This window comes from Polyodon spathula, chromosome 3 (genome assembly GCF_017654505.1).
Source record: "Polyodon spathula isolate WHYD16114869_AA chromosome 3, ASM1765450v1, whole genome shotgun sequence".
Lineage (NCBI taxonomy): Eukaryota > Metazoa > Chordata > Actinopteri > Acipenseriformes > Polyodontidae > Polyodon > Polyodon spathula.
The window spans coordinates 86,213,812-86,231,332 of record NC_054536.1 but is presented as its reverse complement, the minus strand read 5'-3'; the positions used below and the strand labels follow the sequence as shown (position 1 = coordinate 86,231,332).

The 17,521-nt window shown below is 37.9% G+C and overlaps 1 pseudogene; it reads right to left on the bottom strand.

Annotated features, from left to right (window-relative positions):
- LOC121309530 overlaps positions 1-17,074 on the bottom strand; it is an 85,877-nt pseudogene extending 68,803 nt beyond the window's left edge.
- Positions 17,075-17,521: the final 447 nt, after the last annotated feature.

Genomic DNA, 17,521 nt, shown 5'->3' with positions numbered 1-17,521 from the left:
ATGCAATTGCTGAATTTATAGATATGTGGAAGAGAAAGAGTGGTTTGTAATGGAACTTCATGATTACCCAGCCTGTCAGAGTTACTGATAAATGTCTAAGTACAAACCACAGGCATTGAAATGGCTCTTTAATTCAAGTGACTAAAGGCTTATGCTTTCAAACATACAGTAGTTCTATATTGCAGAGAATACCGTGCTTTTTATTTAACAGAGTTACTGGAATAAAATCATTGACAATTTAGGAACAGGGAGCAGTGTATACAAAATTATCAGATTCTAATTTGGTTGTTATGATATTTATGATCTCAAGCTAAACACACAAGTGTCAACTACAGTGCACGCTGAGTGCATGTGCTGTTACCACTATCCAGCTAAGGCCAAAAGTTTTGCATCTCCCTGTACAATGAACAAATGTTGATTCATAACGTTGAATGAAACCCACTGAATAATGTTACATTAACATATTGAATTACCTATTGCTTTGTAGTTTTTCATATATTTAATGAAAAACTGACAAATTAAAAAATGTGACATCGAGCATGAAATACTGTGCTACTATTATGGCCCAGTAGACTTTTGAGCTATCATTTTGGGTTTTTTTTGGTTTGCTTTTTTTATGCCTCAATCCTAAAATTCTTGGTGATTGAAAAAGTTAAATATGAGCAAGGCAGACAGATTTGAGTATCAATTTTCTCTCACACTCTCTATGACTAAAGAGGACAAAATATATATATATATATATTTCATTAGCAACCCTCTACCTAATATTTGTTTGGCTTTCATTTTGTAGTGCCTTATTTCTGTAAGTGAATACAAGTAAGAAGCTTTTTAAAGTGAATTCCATCCAAGTCATGATTATGTCAACAATAACACAATGAGTTGTTTTGTCTTATAAACAACCTAACCACTGCAAAATTAAAAAGGGGCAGTGGAATCATACATTCCTATACGCTAGATCAGTGATATTGTGGTAGCACGAAAAAGACAAAGCACTTTGTGATTGTGGTCCACTATGAAAGCTGCTGTATAAAATAAAGACTGATTGATTGAAATGCTAATAGAACATAAATAATGAGTAATATGAATATTGCCCTGTATCCTCAAAGAACCCTTAATGGTAATATCCCAGAAAAATATTTACGAATAATCTAAAAGAATAATAAAAAAGCCCCTACTTGAACCTATGAACTTATAATCTAGTGGAGGTGGCTTCCAAAGCAGTAACGCCCCTTACAAACTCTATGGCTGCAGTATATGTGTGGTTCACTGACTATAATTACGGTGTTAATATCATAACTATTGCAAACAAGTCCCATGGTGTTTTAGACTAAACAGGTGAAGCGTTTTGTCCTTTTGACTGTAGCTCATTAATGGCATTTCAGTGAACAAGATAGATCCTGGTCCAGAACTTGTGAGCGGTATACATTTGGTCTGAGCTGGAGCCAAAATGACACCAATCCAACCGAACTGGGCACAAAATGAATACTGCGGAATACCATTTACTGCTGAAAGTGATATTCATCTCCTGATGGAAATCAGTTGGAAACTCTGTTAACGTCGTGTCAGCGTTTTGTCTTTCCCACAATCCAAGGCACTGACGGTTTGGCCCACTTTAAACTGGGCATTTACCTCCAGCTGACGTGACTGGATTTGAAATATCCAGCGCATTAAAGCAAAATTCTGTTTTCCAATCATTATTATTGGCCTACTTTTTATTTTTCTTTGGGGCAGGGAAATCATTTTTAACATCTACTGTCGTTCCTTGCAGTGTCAGCATTATGTGCTCTCCCATCAGATTAAGCATTTTATTTTTATCGTATCACTTTTCCATCACAAATTACGCATTTAAAATAAAAGGCCAATTTGAGCTAGCTTAGTCACAAAGCCTTAAGTTATGCTTTGGCCTGCAGAATGCTGAAGAATACCAGTTTTAAGGCTTTTGTAAAGATGTAGTGAGGAAATTAGGTTGGCTGACATCATTCATTGATTTCTGGATGAACTTTTTCCCCACAATTTTTCAAGGGTCTCGGTTCATGCAAGCACTGCAGGCATAAAAACAGATATACAAGAGTTTTCTTTCATTCCAATTATACAGCCAGTACGAGCAGGAGCCAAGCGGGTGGAACATATTGACTGTCACATAATCCGCTTGTCTGGGACCATCCACACTTGGAAAGCAGTTTTGAGGTTTTTTATTTTTTATTTTATTTTTCCTCTACTTAAATAGGAAATTAGACAAAGCTCAATCCTATCTTCAGAATAAAAAAAAATGACAATATTCACAGCACTCCTGATTCATTTTATTTTATAAAGGTAATTCTGTTCAGCTGTTTGTTTAGACAGGTCACTGTACAGGAACTCTCATTATGCTTGGAGCTGCAGACATAAGGACCACAACCACAGTATAATAGCATTTACACCATTCCACAATTAGGTCCCCCTACCACCACCACCATTCCACAGCTAGGCCCCCCCTACCACCACCACAACCATTCCCTGTCACACTGTACATTTAAAAAAAAAAAAAAAAAAAAAAAAAAAAACAGCTCCACCTAGAGACATTTCAGTGAGGTTGCTTGTAGCTGTACAAACTGCATATGACCTATCTGAAGCATGTGGTTGCTCTTAAGACTAGGCTTTACTGACATAAACCAGATGGGCACCTGTGGGTCATGAATAGGCAATAGTCACAAAGTGGCCACCTCCAACAATAGCTGCGAATTGATGCAGGAATCCACAACTGGAGGAAGGGGTTAACAGCATAGGAAACATCATATACTGATGTAAAAAGAATGTACTAGAGTTTTTCCAGGATTAATTTTTTTTTCTTTGCTCTGCATTTAAAATATAGTATATTATCAATCACTAACAGGAAAATGGTTGATTCCGTTTTAAATACACTCAGTAGTACAAATTTAATATTAAAACATTAAAAACACAACACATATGTTCCTATCTGTATTTTATCACTGTAAAACAAGAATCTGGGGTTCAAAACAAACCTGGTTTATAAATATAAAGCACCTTAAAAATACAAATGGACAGAATGGGGTAGTAGAGTACCACAGCTTTGCAGTCCACAGAGGGAAACTGTCTGTAAAAGGGTGGCAGTCTGAACTTCCCAGAATACATTAGGCAGAACACCCTTGATAGGTGACTGGAAATGCTTTGGTGCAACAATTAGTTAAAAGTTCTGCAAAGTTTCCTAAATAAACATAAAAACCAGGGCCCCATAGCAGGTGGCTGTGTTAGATATTCAAATCATTACCATTTTCTGTGTGGGGTTTTCTTAAGGGCAAGGTTACCGTATGATGGACAACCTGTATACATTTGCAGATGTGGTGTAAGCTGAAGTCAAACCGGTGCAAGAAGCGAGAATCTTGCGAAAGAAGAAAACAAACCCTAGCCTGTGCATCGCTGAAGGCAGTATCCAGTCTAAGAGGCTGTCAATGCAGCACTCGCTGAATAAATGAGTTGCTTTGACAGGAAATTCCAATTGCAATTTTAATTCTGATCAGGCTTCAGGAAGTGGAAAGAATAAAAACACATCAATTATAATGACAGGAAGTCTTAAATCACATGGCAACCAGCTGTTGCCAACAGACGGGTTGTGGAGTCTTAATAAGAATGTGGTACTTTGGTGAAACCCCCCAAAAAAGAAAAGAAATGCTGACATCACTCTCTGATGTATAACAGTCACAGTCGGTTTGAATAAAAGTTTGCAGTCTTTTTGGTTTTGTAATTGATAAAAAAACAGTATATTTTGCTAAGAATGCAAATATGAAATTCATATTTTGACAAATGTTCCTACATAGGGTTACTTATTGTAAACTCCTTAGGATACATTTTGTAATTTTACATCTTCTGTATACTATTTCAGTCCAGTCTTTGTACTTCTCTTCACAAAGTCATAAAATACATATTTTAAATTAACTGGTTTAAATTTGAGTAGCATTTAGAATGTAAATACACAGATGAGGCAATTAATCAAATTACAGTGTTTAATTGTATTACCTAGAATTAATCTTTCAAGGTAAATTCTGTATTACATTAATGCAGTAGCATTTTTTTTTTTTTTTTTTAATGACTGAAGGACTAATATTACTATAAAGTTTCTCTAAAAAATCATGAGATCATGTTTCTAATTAACAAGTATTACATATTCTTTGGCAATTCTCCATTCAGCAGATTCTTCCTATTCCTGCCACTAGTACTGTGCTTGTAAAATTCTTAATGTCGTTTTTGATGGATTTACCACCATGGAAAAAGCTATGACTGCTGAATAAAGAGGAGGGATCTGAATGTTATTTTTCATAAAGTGTTTCATTCTTTATGAATGAAAATCGAATGCAGTTAAAAAGACTGCCATTCAGGCTGTAGGCTGTTTCCTAACAGAACACATGCAGTTTTAGTTATTTGCATTATGGATGTTACAGTCTAGGCGTATGTTCTAGATGACTAATACAGCTGAACAATGAACGACATACAATCTGATTTGTTGAAAGCACTAACAGGAGAAGTTCAGTTCACTGTGGGGAAAAAGGAACATCAAATACAGGTGATGCTCTTTGCTATAAGACATCCTGGATTACCACAATTCACTTAGGTCTAACTAAACACGGTTAGCGCTTCCAATTTTTAATTTCATGGACAGAATTAAGGGCTTTCCTTTTCAGAAAACTACTTCATTAGTAAGTACCAACTCTGCTGATACAACTTATTTATTTATTTTTGATCAGAAAGTGCATATATTTTAATATTTCAGATACTAGTACTGTAGATGTTACTGCAACAACAGAACAGCCATTCAAGTACAAAACTGTAGTTTAGTTCCATGTTGCCAAGCAATTTAAAAAGTATAGAAAATTCCTGAAATCCTTTGAAGAGTACACTCCTCAACAACCATAAATGGAAAATAATCTGTTTAACTTTCCTACCAAAGCATCCACCGAATAACAAATCCGAAATATATATATATATATATATATATATATATATATATATATATATATATATATATATATATATATAATATATATATATATATATATTTGTAAGACACATAATATATAGAAATAGCTTGGTTGGATAAGTGTCCAACCCCCTTGTAAATAGCAATCCTAAATTAGCTCAGGTGTAACCAATCGTCTTCAAAATCCCACACCAAGTTAAGTTGTCTCCACTTGTGTTAAATTGTAGTTATTAACATGATTTCAGGATAAACTCAGCAGTTCCTCTGCTGGGTAGTGCATTTCAAAGCAAAGACTCAACCATGAGCACCAAGGTGCTTTCAAAAGAACTCCAGGACAAAGTTGTGAAAGGCACAGATCAGGGGGTGGGTATAAAACAAAAATATTAAAGGCCTTGAATATACCTTGGAGCACAGTCAAGATGATTATTAAGAAGTGGAAGGTGTATGGCACCACCAAGACCCTGCCCAGATCAGGCCGTCCCTCCAAACTGGATGACCGAGCAAGACGGAGACTGATCAGAGAGGCAACCAAGAGGCCAATGGCAACTTTGCAAGAGCTACAGGCTTATGGCCAAGACTGGTCAAAGTGTGCATATGACAGCAATATCCTAGAACTCCACAAATCTGGCCTGTATGGTAGGGTGGCAAGAAGGAAGCCATTACTCAAGAAAACCTTGATTCCCATTTGAAGTATGCAAAAAAACACTCAGGAAATTCTGTAACCATGTGGCACAAAGCTTTGTGGTCTGACGAAACTGAAATGGAACTTTTTAGCCTAAATGCAAAGCGTTATGTGTGACGCAAACCCAACACAGCGCATTACCCAAAGAACACCATCCCTACTGTGAAGCATGGTGGTGGCAGCATCATTTTATGGGGATGTTTCTCATCGGCAGGGACTGGGGCACTTGTCAGAATAGAAGGGGAAATGAATGGAGCAAAATACAGAGAATTCCTTGAGGAAAACCTGCTGCCCTCTGCAAGAAAGCTGAAACTGAGATGGAAGTTCACCTTTCAGCATGACAACGACCGAAAGCAAACGGCCAAAGCTACACCAAAGCTACGCTAAGGAACAAAAACATAAATGTCCTTGAGTGGCCCAGTCAGAGCCCCAACCTAAATTCAATCGAAAATTTGTGGCATGACTTGAAGATTGCTGTCCATCAACAATCCCCAAGGAACTTGACAGAGCTCTAACAGTTTTGTAAAAAACAATGGTCAAATATTGCCAAATCTAGGTGTGCAAAGTTGGTAGAGACTTATCCCAACAGACTCACAGCTGTAATTGCAGCCAAAGTTGCTTCTACCAAGTATTAACTCAGGGGGGTGGAGACTTATCCAATTATGATATTTCAGTTTTGTATTTTAAATACATAATTTTTTTCTCAATAAAAACTTGTCCCCTTAACAGTGTGGAGTATGATGTGTAGATAAGTGGAACAAAATCCTCATTTAAATGCATCAAACTCTGAGGGACTGACACAACAAAATGTGAAAAGAGTGATATATATATATATATATATATATATATATATATATATATATATATATATAGATAAAAGTTGTGTGAGCTGCATTTTGAAGCGTAAAACTTCTAAATAGGTAATGTTTTAACATTGTTCTATAACAAGATACATCAGTTCCAACACACTCCAAACTCCTAAAATGTGGACATTACTGTGAATCCCCACCCCATTACTGGGGGAGGTTGTAGCCAATTGTGGTTGGGTTATGGGCAGCCTCCTCACATAGACTGGTGAGGAAAGGGAATGTTTCAGGGTGACATAATGCACCAATCCAAAGGGTTCATTGACCATTCAGGTATTTTAAACAGCTAAATAAATATGATAGAGAATAAGAAAACATATTCCTAGATATTTTAGAGCTGTATGAGTATGGAGGCCTAACAATAACAAAAACAAAGTTGTACTAATCACAATTTCTAACAGTGTTTACATTACTGCTATATTAATGTTTACAGTACTATTGCATTATGTATAAAGAGCATTTTATCTTCAGTTGGATGAGCTGCAAGAGGTGTCTGAGACTCTTTGCAGTATGCCATCACTTCTTTTGGTAGGAAGTCCACCTGTGAGATTTTTGATACTCCCAGTCTGTGCATTCTGAATCTGCAAGAAGGAAAAAAAACAAGCAGGCATACATAAACTCAGTACATGTCTTTTTTTCTTCTCCTAGCTACTAATATACAATGTTTTACAGGGTCTTAACTATTGTATGTAAGAGTGTTGGTCATCACGCAGGTTACAAATAAACACCAAGGTTCATCACAAGTGTCTGAGCAGAGCGTGGGTGCGAAAAGCCTCTGGCACTGCTCCCACTCCAAAAGATGTTTTGCAAAAGAAAAATATTGGACACTGTACAGATAACATATGATCAATAAAAGATGCTGCTTTTGCGATGCTCTGACAATATTGTGCAATCTACGAAATCGTCCTGTATAATTAAAGCTAACAAAAAAATCAATAAATAGTTTGCACATTAAGAGTTTATTACAACAGTGAAAGCCATTGTGTGCTTGTATATGAACCATGTTAACTGCAAATCTCACAAAGCTTATTCAATTAAAACATCTTTAACCACATGGTATGTGCAAAAGGGTCAGTGTATGTTAGGATCCCAAGCCGAAATACAATCCCAGCTGCTTGGGGTTAAATTGCTTTAGATAGCTGAAATCGTGTCGTGTTCAGCTTGGGGTTGTCTTGTGAATGATCCCATCAAAGTGCAGAAGATTCACTTCACCCAAAGCCTTTATCCCTTCATGTAAAAAAGTGAGATTGAATTATTCTCCAGGAAAATAAAAATTAAAAAAATTACAAACCTCATTATTGCTGTAATAAATATTTTGCAGAAGTGTGAACATGTCAATTATAGTTACCAAATGTATTTGACAAATTAATATTTTAATAATCAATTTCACTAAATACATAATAGTACTCACTGTAACCGGATCCCTGATATGTGATGGAGACGAATATAATATTTGTGGGTATACACTATATAGGAAAGACAGGCAGGACAAAAGACATGGAGGGGTAGCGCTATACATCAAAAATATTCTTGAAGCCCAGGTGTTAAACCTGGAAGAAAAAAACAATGCAGAATCAATATGGATCAGAATAATGAACAAAAATTCAAAGGGCATAATAATAGGGGCATGGAGTAGACCGCCAAATTCAGGCACCAAGCAAAATAATCTGTTATACAATGAAATTAGAAATGCATGCAACAAAGGAGAAGCCATATTAATGGGGGATTTCAACTTCTCCCATATAAAATGGGAGAAGATGGTGGGGAGCACGACAGACAAAATTAAAATGGTGGAAATGACAAATGTCAAGGCACCGACTAGAGGGGAGGCATGCCTTGATTTAATCTTTTCAAATAAGAAAGACAGAATAACTAAAACAGAGGTCAGAGAACCATTGGCAAACTCAAACCACAACATGGTCTCATTTGAAGTGTTTTTTAAACCCCCAAAGTAATGACTAAAGCTAAGGTTTACAATTTTAGGAAGGCAAACTATAAAGGAATGAAACAGAAGTAGATTGGAGTAAAATAGAGAAGAGAATGGCTTTTTTTTTTAATGTAGTACTAGAGGCACAAAACAATTACATCCCAAAAGTAGACGAATCTAAATCTAAAACAAAATTGCCAAAATGGTTTAATAGATCAATAAAAAAAAAAATATGCAGAGAAAAAAGGCACTTTACAGAGTGTTTAAAATGGACCAAGAACAAAGTACACAGAAAGAGTACCGGAAATGCAAACGGAAGTCAAAAAGGAAGTAAGAAAGGCCAAGAGAGAGATAGAAGTGAACATTGCCAACGGGGCTAAAACCAATTCCAAAAAGTTTTTCCAATATTATAACAGCAAGAGAATATTCAAAGAGGAGATAAAATGTCTAAGAGATACAAATGGCAAAATCACAGATAAAGAGAAAAAAAATAGCAAATATATTAAATGATTACTTTTTACAAGTTTTTACAAAGGCAACATGCCCCACATGCCGACCTGTTCTTAGTTTTATAACTTTAGCATAACAGACAGAAGTGTTACAGGGACTAGGAGCTCTTAAAATAAACAGATCCCCTGGAGATCCCCCCAGTAGTACTCAAAGAAATGAAAGAAGTTATTTACAAACCGCTAACCAAGATCATGCAACAGTCTCTTGACACAGGGGTTGTACCGAGTGGAGAATTGCAAACGTAACACTGATCCACAAACAAGGAGACAAAACCAAACCAGGTAACTATAGACCAATAAGCCTGACTTCTATTATATGTAAACTTAGGTGCTCAAAATGAAAAATTACCTATATGGTAACAGCATCCTGGGAGACAGTAAGCATGATTTTAAAAAAGGGAGATTGTGTCTAACTAACCTGCTTGACTTTTTTGAGGATAAAACTTTGACAATGGTTAACTGTAGGAGAGTGCTAATACAAGTTGAATGTTTCAAATGAGCTGCACTGTATACTTCAGTTGCAGTATTCTATGTAGTATATTATGGGGTCTGTTACCCTAATGCTCATTAGTCATTTTATTTTTCCAGTTTCTGTGTCCCACTTTAACTGTTTTGATGCTCTGGATTCAGCAATGACGGTATTTATACATTGGTGGTCATGCATGTTGCATTGCACCACTATACATTTTAAATCCATTCTTAACATTTTTGTGCATTGATCATATGTACTTGTTATTATTAAGATGCTGCTCAAGTTTTGCTATGGGAGTTTCATTCTGTACCGTTTATTGATTGGCTGATTGTTTTACTATACTGTTAAACAAGTCTAACAGAAAGAAGGTTCATAAAGCCATTAATTAGACAAAGTTTTGTGAAAATTGAAAGAAATGAACACATATTTTTAAAGAGTCACTACCTGTGTGTTTGCACATACTGTAATCATGTATGTTTGTCAAGAGACACAATGACACTTCGACAATGCTTGCATATCCCACTAATCAAACAGCCAAGGCACACCTGTAAGTATAACCATGACATAATCTGGATTTATCAGGTCCTTGTTAAGCAATGTTTCATTTCTCTCTCAGTTTTTAATATACATTACATTCAGACAGATGAAAATAATAACTGAGCATCAACATGAATTTCATTGAACCTGTACTGATTTTAATATGACCTACACGACTGACCCTTAGCAAAAGATGATTAGTATATAATCTGTAATAATCTTCACCTCTTCACAATTCTTTTAAAAAATAAAATGGTGAATTTATTGACTTGTATTGAGAAACCTCAATAGGCTATTTTTGTTATTTGTGTTTAACACACCTTTAAAATGTTTTGATGGTAAAACTCAATGTGTGATGCAGTATTTATGCCCACCACTAAATATAGATGCTGTGCTACACTTTCTAAAGCTGGAACAATTTAAAAAAAAAACAAAACAAAACAAAAAAAAAAATCCTTTGTATTTTTAGTTGGCGGAAGATGTACTGCTTTGCAAAAAGGTCAATATACTTAAGCAAGGGTATAATTTGTGGCAAAAACTTAAATAGTATGATAACTGCTCATAAAAAGGGTGGTTTCTGTAATGCAGGACTGTGGTGTTTAAATGTGTTCAGAAAACTACAGGAAACCTTAAAGACAACTTGTTTTTATTCCTCACTTGACTACTGTATATCAAAGCTACTCATTTACAATCGGTAGAGTTGCCTCTGTTACCAAAGTTGTGTTTGGGTTGATGTACTATTGCACATGTTTATGATATTATATCAGTTTACTACATTTTTTATTAAAATATAATACATGGATACGTACTATAATTGCATCTCACCCCACTTTAAAAAAGTCACAGCTAAGTAATAGGACAGCAGATTGACAATGTATCACTTGCCCAATTATTTTCCTTGGAATTTTGAACTGATGACTGACGTTTTTATTAAAAAGATTCCAAGCCCTAAAAAAAGGCTTCTCATTTTGAAATCCCCACACAAGAAGTCAGCGAATCATTCATCGGAGACCAAGAAAAACACAACAAAGAAAACTGCCTTCAATATAAACCTTTAAAGTCACAGAATCAATACAGTATATAAAAATAACAAATGGGGCTGATGTGAATTACTCTAGATTGTAATTGATTTGCAGGGTTTTGGTGAATTCATCATAAACCACTCAAGCTTTGCTCTCATGGTTTTTATGTAACCAGAACCCTTCGATGCAATCACAACCTTGTCACTCACTGCAGCCCATCTGCTATTCTTTATGTAAACAGTGCATTATGTCTGCAAACCCATCCACCATATATGACTATAAGACAAAGAAGTTTACATTGAAGGATGTTTACATTGAAGGATGTTTTATTTGGCACAAATATAAAAAATAATCAGGCATAAACATAGTTGATTATATCAATCAATTCAATAATGCATTAATAAGGTAGCAGTATATTTTGAAGATAGTACGAATGATCCCTTTTAGGCAGCTCAAATACCTACAGTATCAGTAAGAGAAATCCTATGTTTTTAACACTGTATTATAGTACATATACAGTACGTTAGCTTATAGTCACGTATGTGAGTAAAGGCCTCTGACCCACAGAAATGCTTTGGAATCCCTTACATTAAAACATTTCGTCAATGAGTTTATGTTTTTGGCAGATTTATAGAAATCTGCCAAAAACAGCACATGAGCAAAATTAATATTTTACAAACTACAAAGTTTCCCTGCACATCTTGTTTAAGTAATACTGCATTGACCATTCTATATACTGTATATTATATTGCGTTTTTTTATAGTCATTATTTATAGTCATAAGACTTGAACTATTCTGTAAACAGATGTCATGAGTAAAAAGGTAAGTAATGAATGAAAGCCATTGTTTTCCAAGAAATCATTTAAACAACATTTGCATGGGGAACACAGTCCCAGGCATGAGCATGCATCTTTTTATTGGGGAGGTGCAATTCTTTGGCACTGAGTAGCAACTTGATGGATTAGATTACCCTTTCTGAATGCTCTAAGGCTGTATCTATATTGAAGCCAATGGAAATAGCTTACTCTTGCCAGTTTGTTCTGGTAATCTCACCAACAGCGGGACAACAGCTCTTTGTGAACCACAGAATGAGATACAGCCAAGAAATATTAAACTCAATCATAGGTTAAGTGTGACCCCTAGGGGAAGGCTACATTGCATTTGAAACAGACAGATTCTGCATGCTTTACAATATTATTACTTGAGCTTGAAAGAGCTTTCATGTGTCTGCAGTAAATACACGGGAGAAGGCTGAAGTGGGAGCCAAATACATAAGAAGCTTCCTAAAATTAAAACTGTCATTCTAACATATTTCACAGTAAGTTAATTTATATATTTGTTGTTCCTGCTACAGTGTCCCTTAAATGGCTAATGTGCCAATACATGTATACTATAAGCTGACTAATTATATGCAGCCATGCAAAGAGAGGCTAGAATTATAGTTTCCATTCCTTCATCCATCTGCCCTCGTCTAACAAACTAAGAATAATGCACATCTTTGCCACACAGATAAACTAGAAGCATTATTTCGTGAGTACAAATATATTGGACCAACTAACTCTTCCTTGGTATGTTCAATGATACATATTGTTCCCAGTTCCACATTGACCAAGCAGAACATGTCAGTCTATTTGCTTCAAGAATTTGAATCTTAAGTGGACCATGCAGGGAAGGTCTGACTGTCCATCCCTCTGATTGCATGTTAAACATATTTTTTTTACACACAGTGGATGTAGATCTTAGTGATTTACTGACTACAGTTTTGTATTTATGGATGTTTCTGGGGATATGCTGTATGTTTAGGAAATATTTTATTTGAAGTGGTATTAAATTACACTGTAAGTTTTAGTTCGGCTTTAGCTTAATGATCCAAATAATTAAAATAGCTACTGGCTAATAGACATTGCATAAATTCACCTGAGGTTCAGGAAATTGCACCCAGTAATTACACACAAAACCAACACAATGCACACTAATCCTTACCTAAATCTGTTGTTCCTGTTCAGAAAGTTTAGAATGAAAAGTGCAATAATCAGAGACAAATACTTAGAGCAAGAAGAGATGATTGTTTTAACATTTAACTTTTTTATGATGTTTCGGGTGTGAGTGGTTCTTGGTTCTGCTGCTGTTACAATTTTCTTCCTCATTACATTTAAATCAAGTGACAATGTGACCTCTGTGTGGAGTCCCACGTCACCGTGAGGAGGGGGTTATTGACTGTGGTTGCAGCCCTGCAGAATATGGATTTTTTTCTCCATATTAACTCACATTTCTAATATGTCATTCAAGGGCAGGTGTCCTTGTAATAGTGTTGCAAAAGCATACATGCAAGCGAGAGAAGAACAACAGCTTCACAAGTAAAAAGTAACCTGGCTATCGAACTTGCTGTGGATTTTGACAAATTGTTTAGAAACTGAACAGAACTTAGAAGCACTCAGAATGATTGCAAACATCATAAAAGAAAGAAACATTTCATTTGAAAACAAAGCCTTGACCAAGCCTGAGCAAAGCCTGAACCAAGCCTGAACCAAGCCTGAACCAAGCTTTAAGCAAGCCTTAACCAAGCCTGAACCAAGCTTTAACAAAGCCTAAACCAAGCTTTAACCAAGCTTTAACCAAGCATGAACCAAGCTTTAACCAAGCCTAAACCAAGCCTGAACCAAGCCTTAACCAAGCCTGAACCAAGCCTGAACCAAGCTTTAACCAAGCATAAACCAAGCTTTAACCAAGCCTGAACCAAGCCTTAACCAAGCATGAACCAAGCTTTAACCAAGCCTGAACCAAGCTTTAACCAAGCTTTAACCAAGCCTAAACCAAGCATTAACCAAGCCTGAACCAAGCTTTAACCAAGCCTGAACCAAGCCTTAACCAAGCCTTAACCAAGCCTGAACCAAGCCTTAACCAAGCCTGAACCAAGCCTTAACCAAGCCTGAACCAAGCCTTAACCAAGCCTTAACCAAGCCTGAACCAAGCCTTAACCAAGCCTTAACCAAGCCTTAACCAAGCCTTAACCAAGCCTTAACCAAGCCTGAACCAAGCCTTAACCAAGCCTTAACCAAGCCTTAACCAAGCCTTAACCAAGCCTTAACCAAGCCTTAACCAAGCCTTAACCAAGCCTTAACCAAGCCTTAACCAAGCCTTAACCAAGCCTAAACCAAGCCTTAACCAAGCCTGAACCAAGCCTTAACCAAGCCTTAACCAAGCCTTAACCAAGCCTTAACCAAGCCTTAACCAAGCCTGAACCAAGCCTTAACCAAGCCTTAACCAAGCCTTAACCAAGCCTTAACCAAGCCTTAACCAAGCCTTAACCAAGCCTTAACCAAGCCTTAACCAAGCCTTAACCAAGCCTTAACCAAGCCTTAACCAAGCCTGAACCAAGCCTTAACCAAGCCTTAACCAAGCCTTAACCAAGCCTGAACCAAGCCTTAACCAAGCCTTAACCAAGCCCAAGCCTGAACCAAGCCTTAACCAAGCCTTAACCAAGCCTTAACCAAGCCTTAACCAAGCCTGAACCAAGCTTTAACCAAGCCTTAACCAAGCCTTAACCAAGCCTTAACCAAGCCTGAACCAAGCTTTAACCAAGCCTTAACCAAGCCTGAACCAAGCTTTAACCAAGCCTTAACCAAGCCTTAACCAAGCTTTAACCAAGCCTGAACCAAGCTTTAACCAAGCCTAAACCAAGCTTTAACCAAGCCTTAACCAAGCCTTAACCAAGCCTGAACCAAGCCTTAACCAAGCCTGAACCAAGCTTTAACCAAGCCTGAACCAAGCTTTAACCAAGCCTTAACCAAGCCTAAACCAAGCTTTAACCAAGCCTTAACCAAGCCTTAACCAAGCTTTAACCAAGCCTGAACCAAGCTTTAACCAAGCCTTAACCAAGCCTTAACCAAGCCTTAACCAAGCCTTAACCAAGCCTTAACCAAGCCTTAACCAAGCCTTAACCAAGCCTGAACCAAGCCTTAACCAAGCCTTAACCAAGCCTTAACCAAGCCTTAACCAAGCCTTAACCAAGCCTTAACCAAGCCTTAACCTGAACCAAGCCTTAACCAAGCCTAAACCAAGCCTTAACCAAGCCTTAACCAAGCCTTAACCAAGCCTTAACCAAGCCTGAACCAAGCCTTAACCAAGCTTTAACCAAGCCTGAACCAAGCCTTAACCAAGCTTTAACCAAGCCTGAACCAAGCCTTAACCAAGCCTTAACCAAGCCTTAACCAAGCCTTAACCAAGCCTTAACCAAGCCTGAACCAAGCCTTAACCAAGCCTTAACCAAGCATGAACCAAGCCTTAACCAAGCCTTAACCAAGCATGAACCAAGCCTTAACCAAGCCTTAACCAAGCATGAACCAAGCCTTAACCAAGCCTTAACCAAGCCTGAACCAAGCCTTAACCAAGCCTCAACCAAGCCAAGCCTTAACCAAGCCTTAACCAAGCCTTAACCAAGCCTGAACCAAGCCTTAACCAAGCCTTAACCAAGCCTTAACCAAGCCTTAACCAAGCCTGAACCAAGCTTTAACCAAGCCTTAACCAAGCCTTAACCAAGCTTTAACCAAGCCTGAACCAAGCCTTAACCAAGCCTGAACCAAGCCTTAACCAAGCCTTAACCAAGCCTTAACCAAGCCTTAACCAAGCCTTAACCAAGCCTTAACCAAGCCTTAACCAAGCCTTAACCAAGCCTGAACCAAGCCTTAACCAAGCTTTAACCAAGCCTGAACCAAGCCTTAACCAAGCCTGAACCAAGCCTTAACCAAGCCTTAACCAAGCCTTAACCAAGCCTTAACCAAGCCTGAACCAAGCTTTAACAAGCCTTAACCAAGCCTTAACCAAGCTTTAACCAAGCCTGAACCAAGCCTTAACCAAGCCTGAACCAAGCTTTAACCAAGCCTTAACCAAGCCTTAACCAAGCCTTAACCAAGCCTTAACCAAGCCTTAACCAAGCCTTAACCAAGCCTTAACCAAGCCTGAACCAAGCCTTAACCAAGCCTTAACCAAGCCTTAACCAAGCCTTAACCAAGCCTGAACCAAGCTTTAACCAAGCCTAAACCAAGCTTTAACCAAGCCTGAACCAAGCCTGAACCAAGCCTGAACCAAGCCTTAACCAAGCCTGAACCAAGCCTGAACCAAGCCTTAACCAAGCCTTAACCAAGCCTGAACCAAGCCTTAACCAAGCCTGAACCAAGCCTTAACCAAGCCTAAACCAAGCTTTAACCAAGCCTTAACCAAGCCTGAACCAAGCCTTAACCAAGCCTGAACCAAGCCTTAACCAAGCCTTAACCAAGCCTGAACCAAGCCTAAACCAAGCTTTAACCAAGCCTTAACCAAGCCTTAACCAAGCCTTAACCAAGCCTGAACCAAGCTTTAACCAAGCCTGAACCAAGCCTTAACCAAGCCTGAACCAAGCTTTAACCAAGCCTTAACCAAGCCTTAACCAAGCCTGAACCAAGCCTTAACCAAGCCTGAACCAAGCCTTAACCAAGCCTTAACCAAGCCTGAACCAAGCCTTAACCAAGCCTTAACCAAGCCTGAACCAAGCTTTAACCAAGCCTGAACCAAGCCTGAACCAAGCCTGAGCCAAGCCTGAACCAAGCCTTAACCAAGACTGAACCAGGCCTGAGCCAAGCCTTAACCAAGCCTGAACCAAGCTTTAACCAAGACTGAACCAGGCCTGAGCCAAACCTGAACCAAGCCTGAACCAAGATTTAACCAAGCCTGAACCTAGCCTTAACCAAGCCATAAGTAAGGCTGAACCAGGCCTGAACCTAGCCTTAACTAATCCTAAACCAAGCCTTAACCAAGGTTAGGGAATGAAAACTGTCCAACCCAGCTATTGCAGATCACCGTGGCTGAACACCAGCGAAGACGTGGGATTATAAAGGTCTGTGCCAGACACCTTCCCACGTATGCTTCCAGATCTGTCCGGATTGGGAGCAGTAGACGTTTTCATGTGAAATGCTGGTTTCCATGTTGACATGGGTGTGGAATTCCTGTGTTTTTCCATCATGTTCATGAGTAAATGAGATTCTCCCTGTTGTTATTTTCAGCCCCAAATCTGATCGTCTAGAGCTGTTCTCCCAGACGTGCACACGCATCACCACTTCACATGTAAACAACCACACATGGAAACTCCCCCATGGTTACTCTAATTAACCATGTTCCTCCTTCAAAACTGGTGAAACAAAACACATGTCCTCTTTTGTGCATAGTTACTTCATAAGAGCAAATATCCAATGTTGTGATTGTAAGCTGCTGTGCGCAAGGTCAGAAGTTAAACATGCATGTTGATTCATGACGTTGGCTGTCAGAAGTTATAAGTAGCTAACAGGCAAAGTCCAAAGCCATCACCAGGAGAGAACTGGATATTCTGTATTGCTATTTATTTATTTTGTGTCGTTTTATTATGTGCGTTTTTTCTGATTTAAATTCATACATGGGGTAGCATGTTATAATCAGTATATTTTGGAAGGCCTTGTCAAATCAACTTAAACATTTATTTTGTTACAGCTTAGGAATACCTGAATTCATAGTAATGGCTGTCC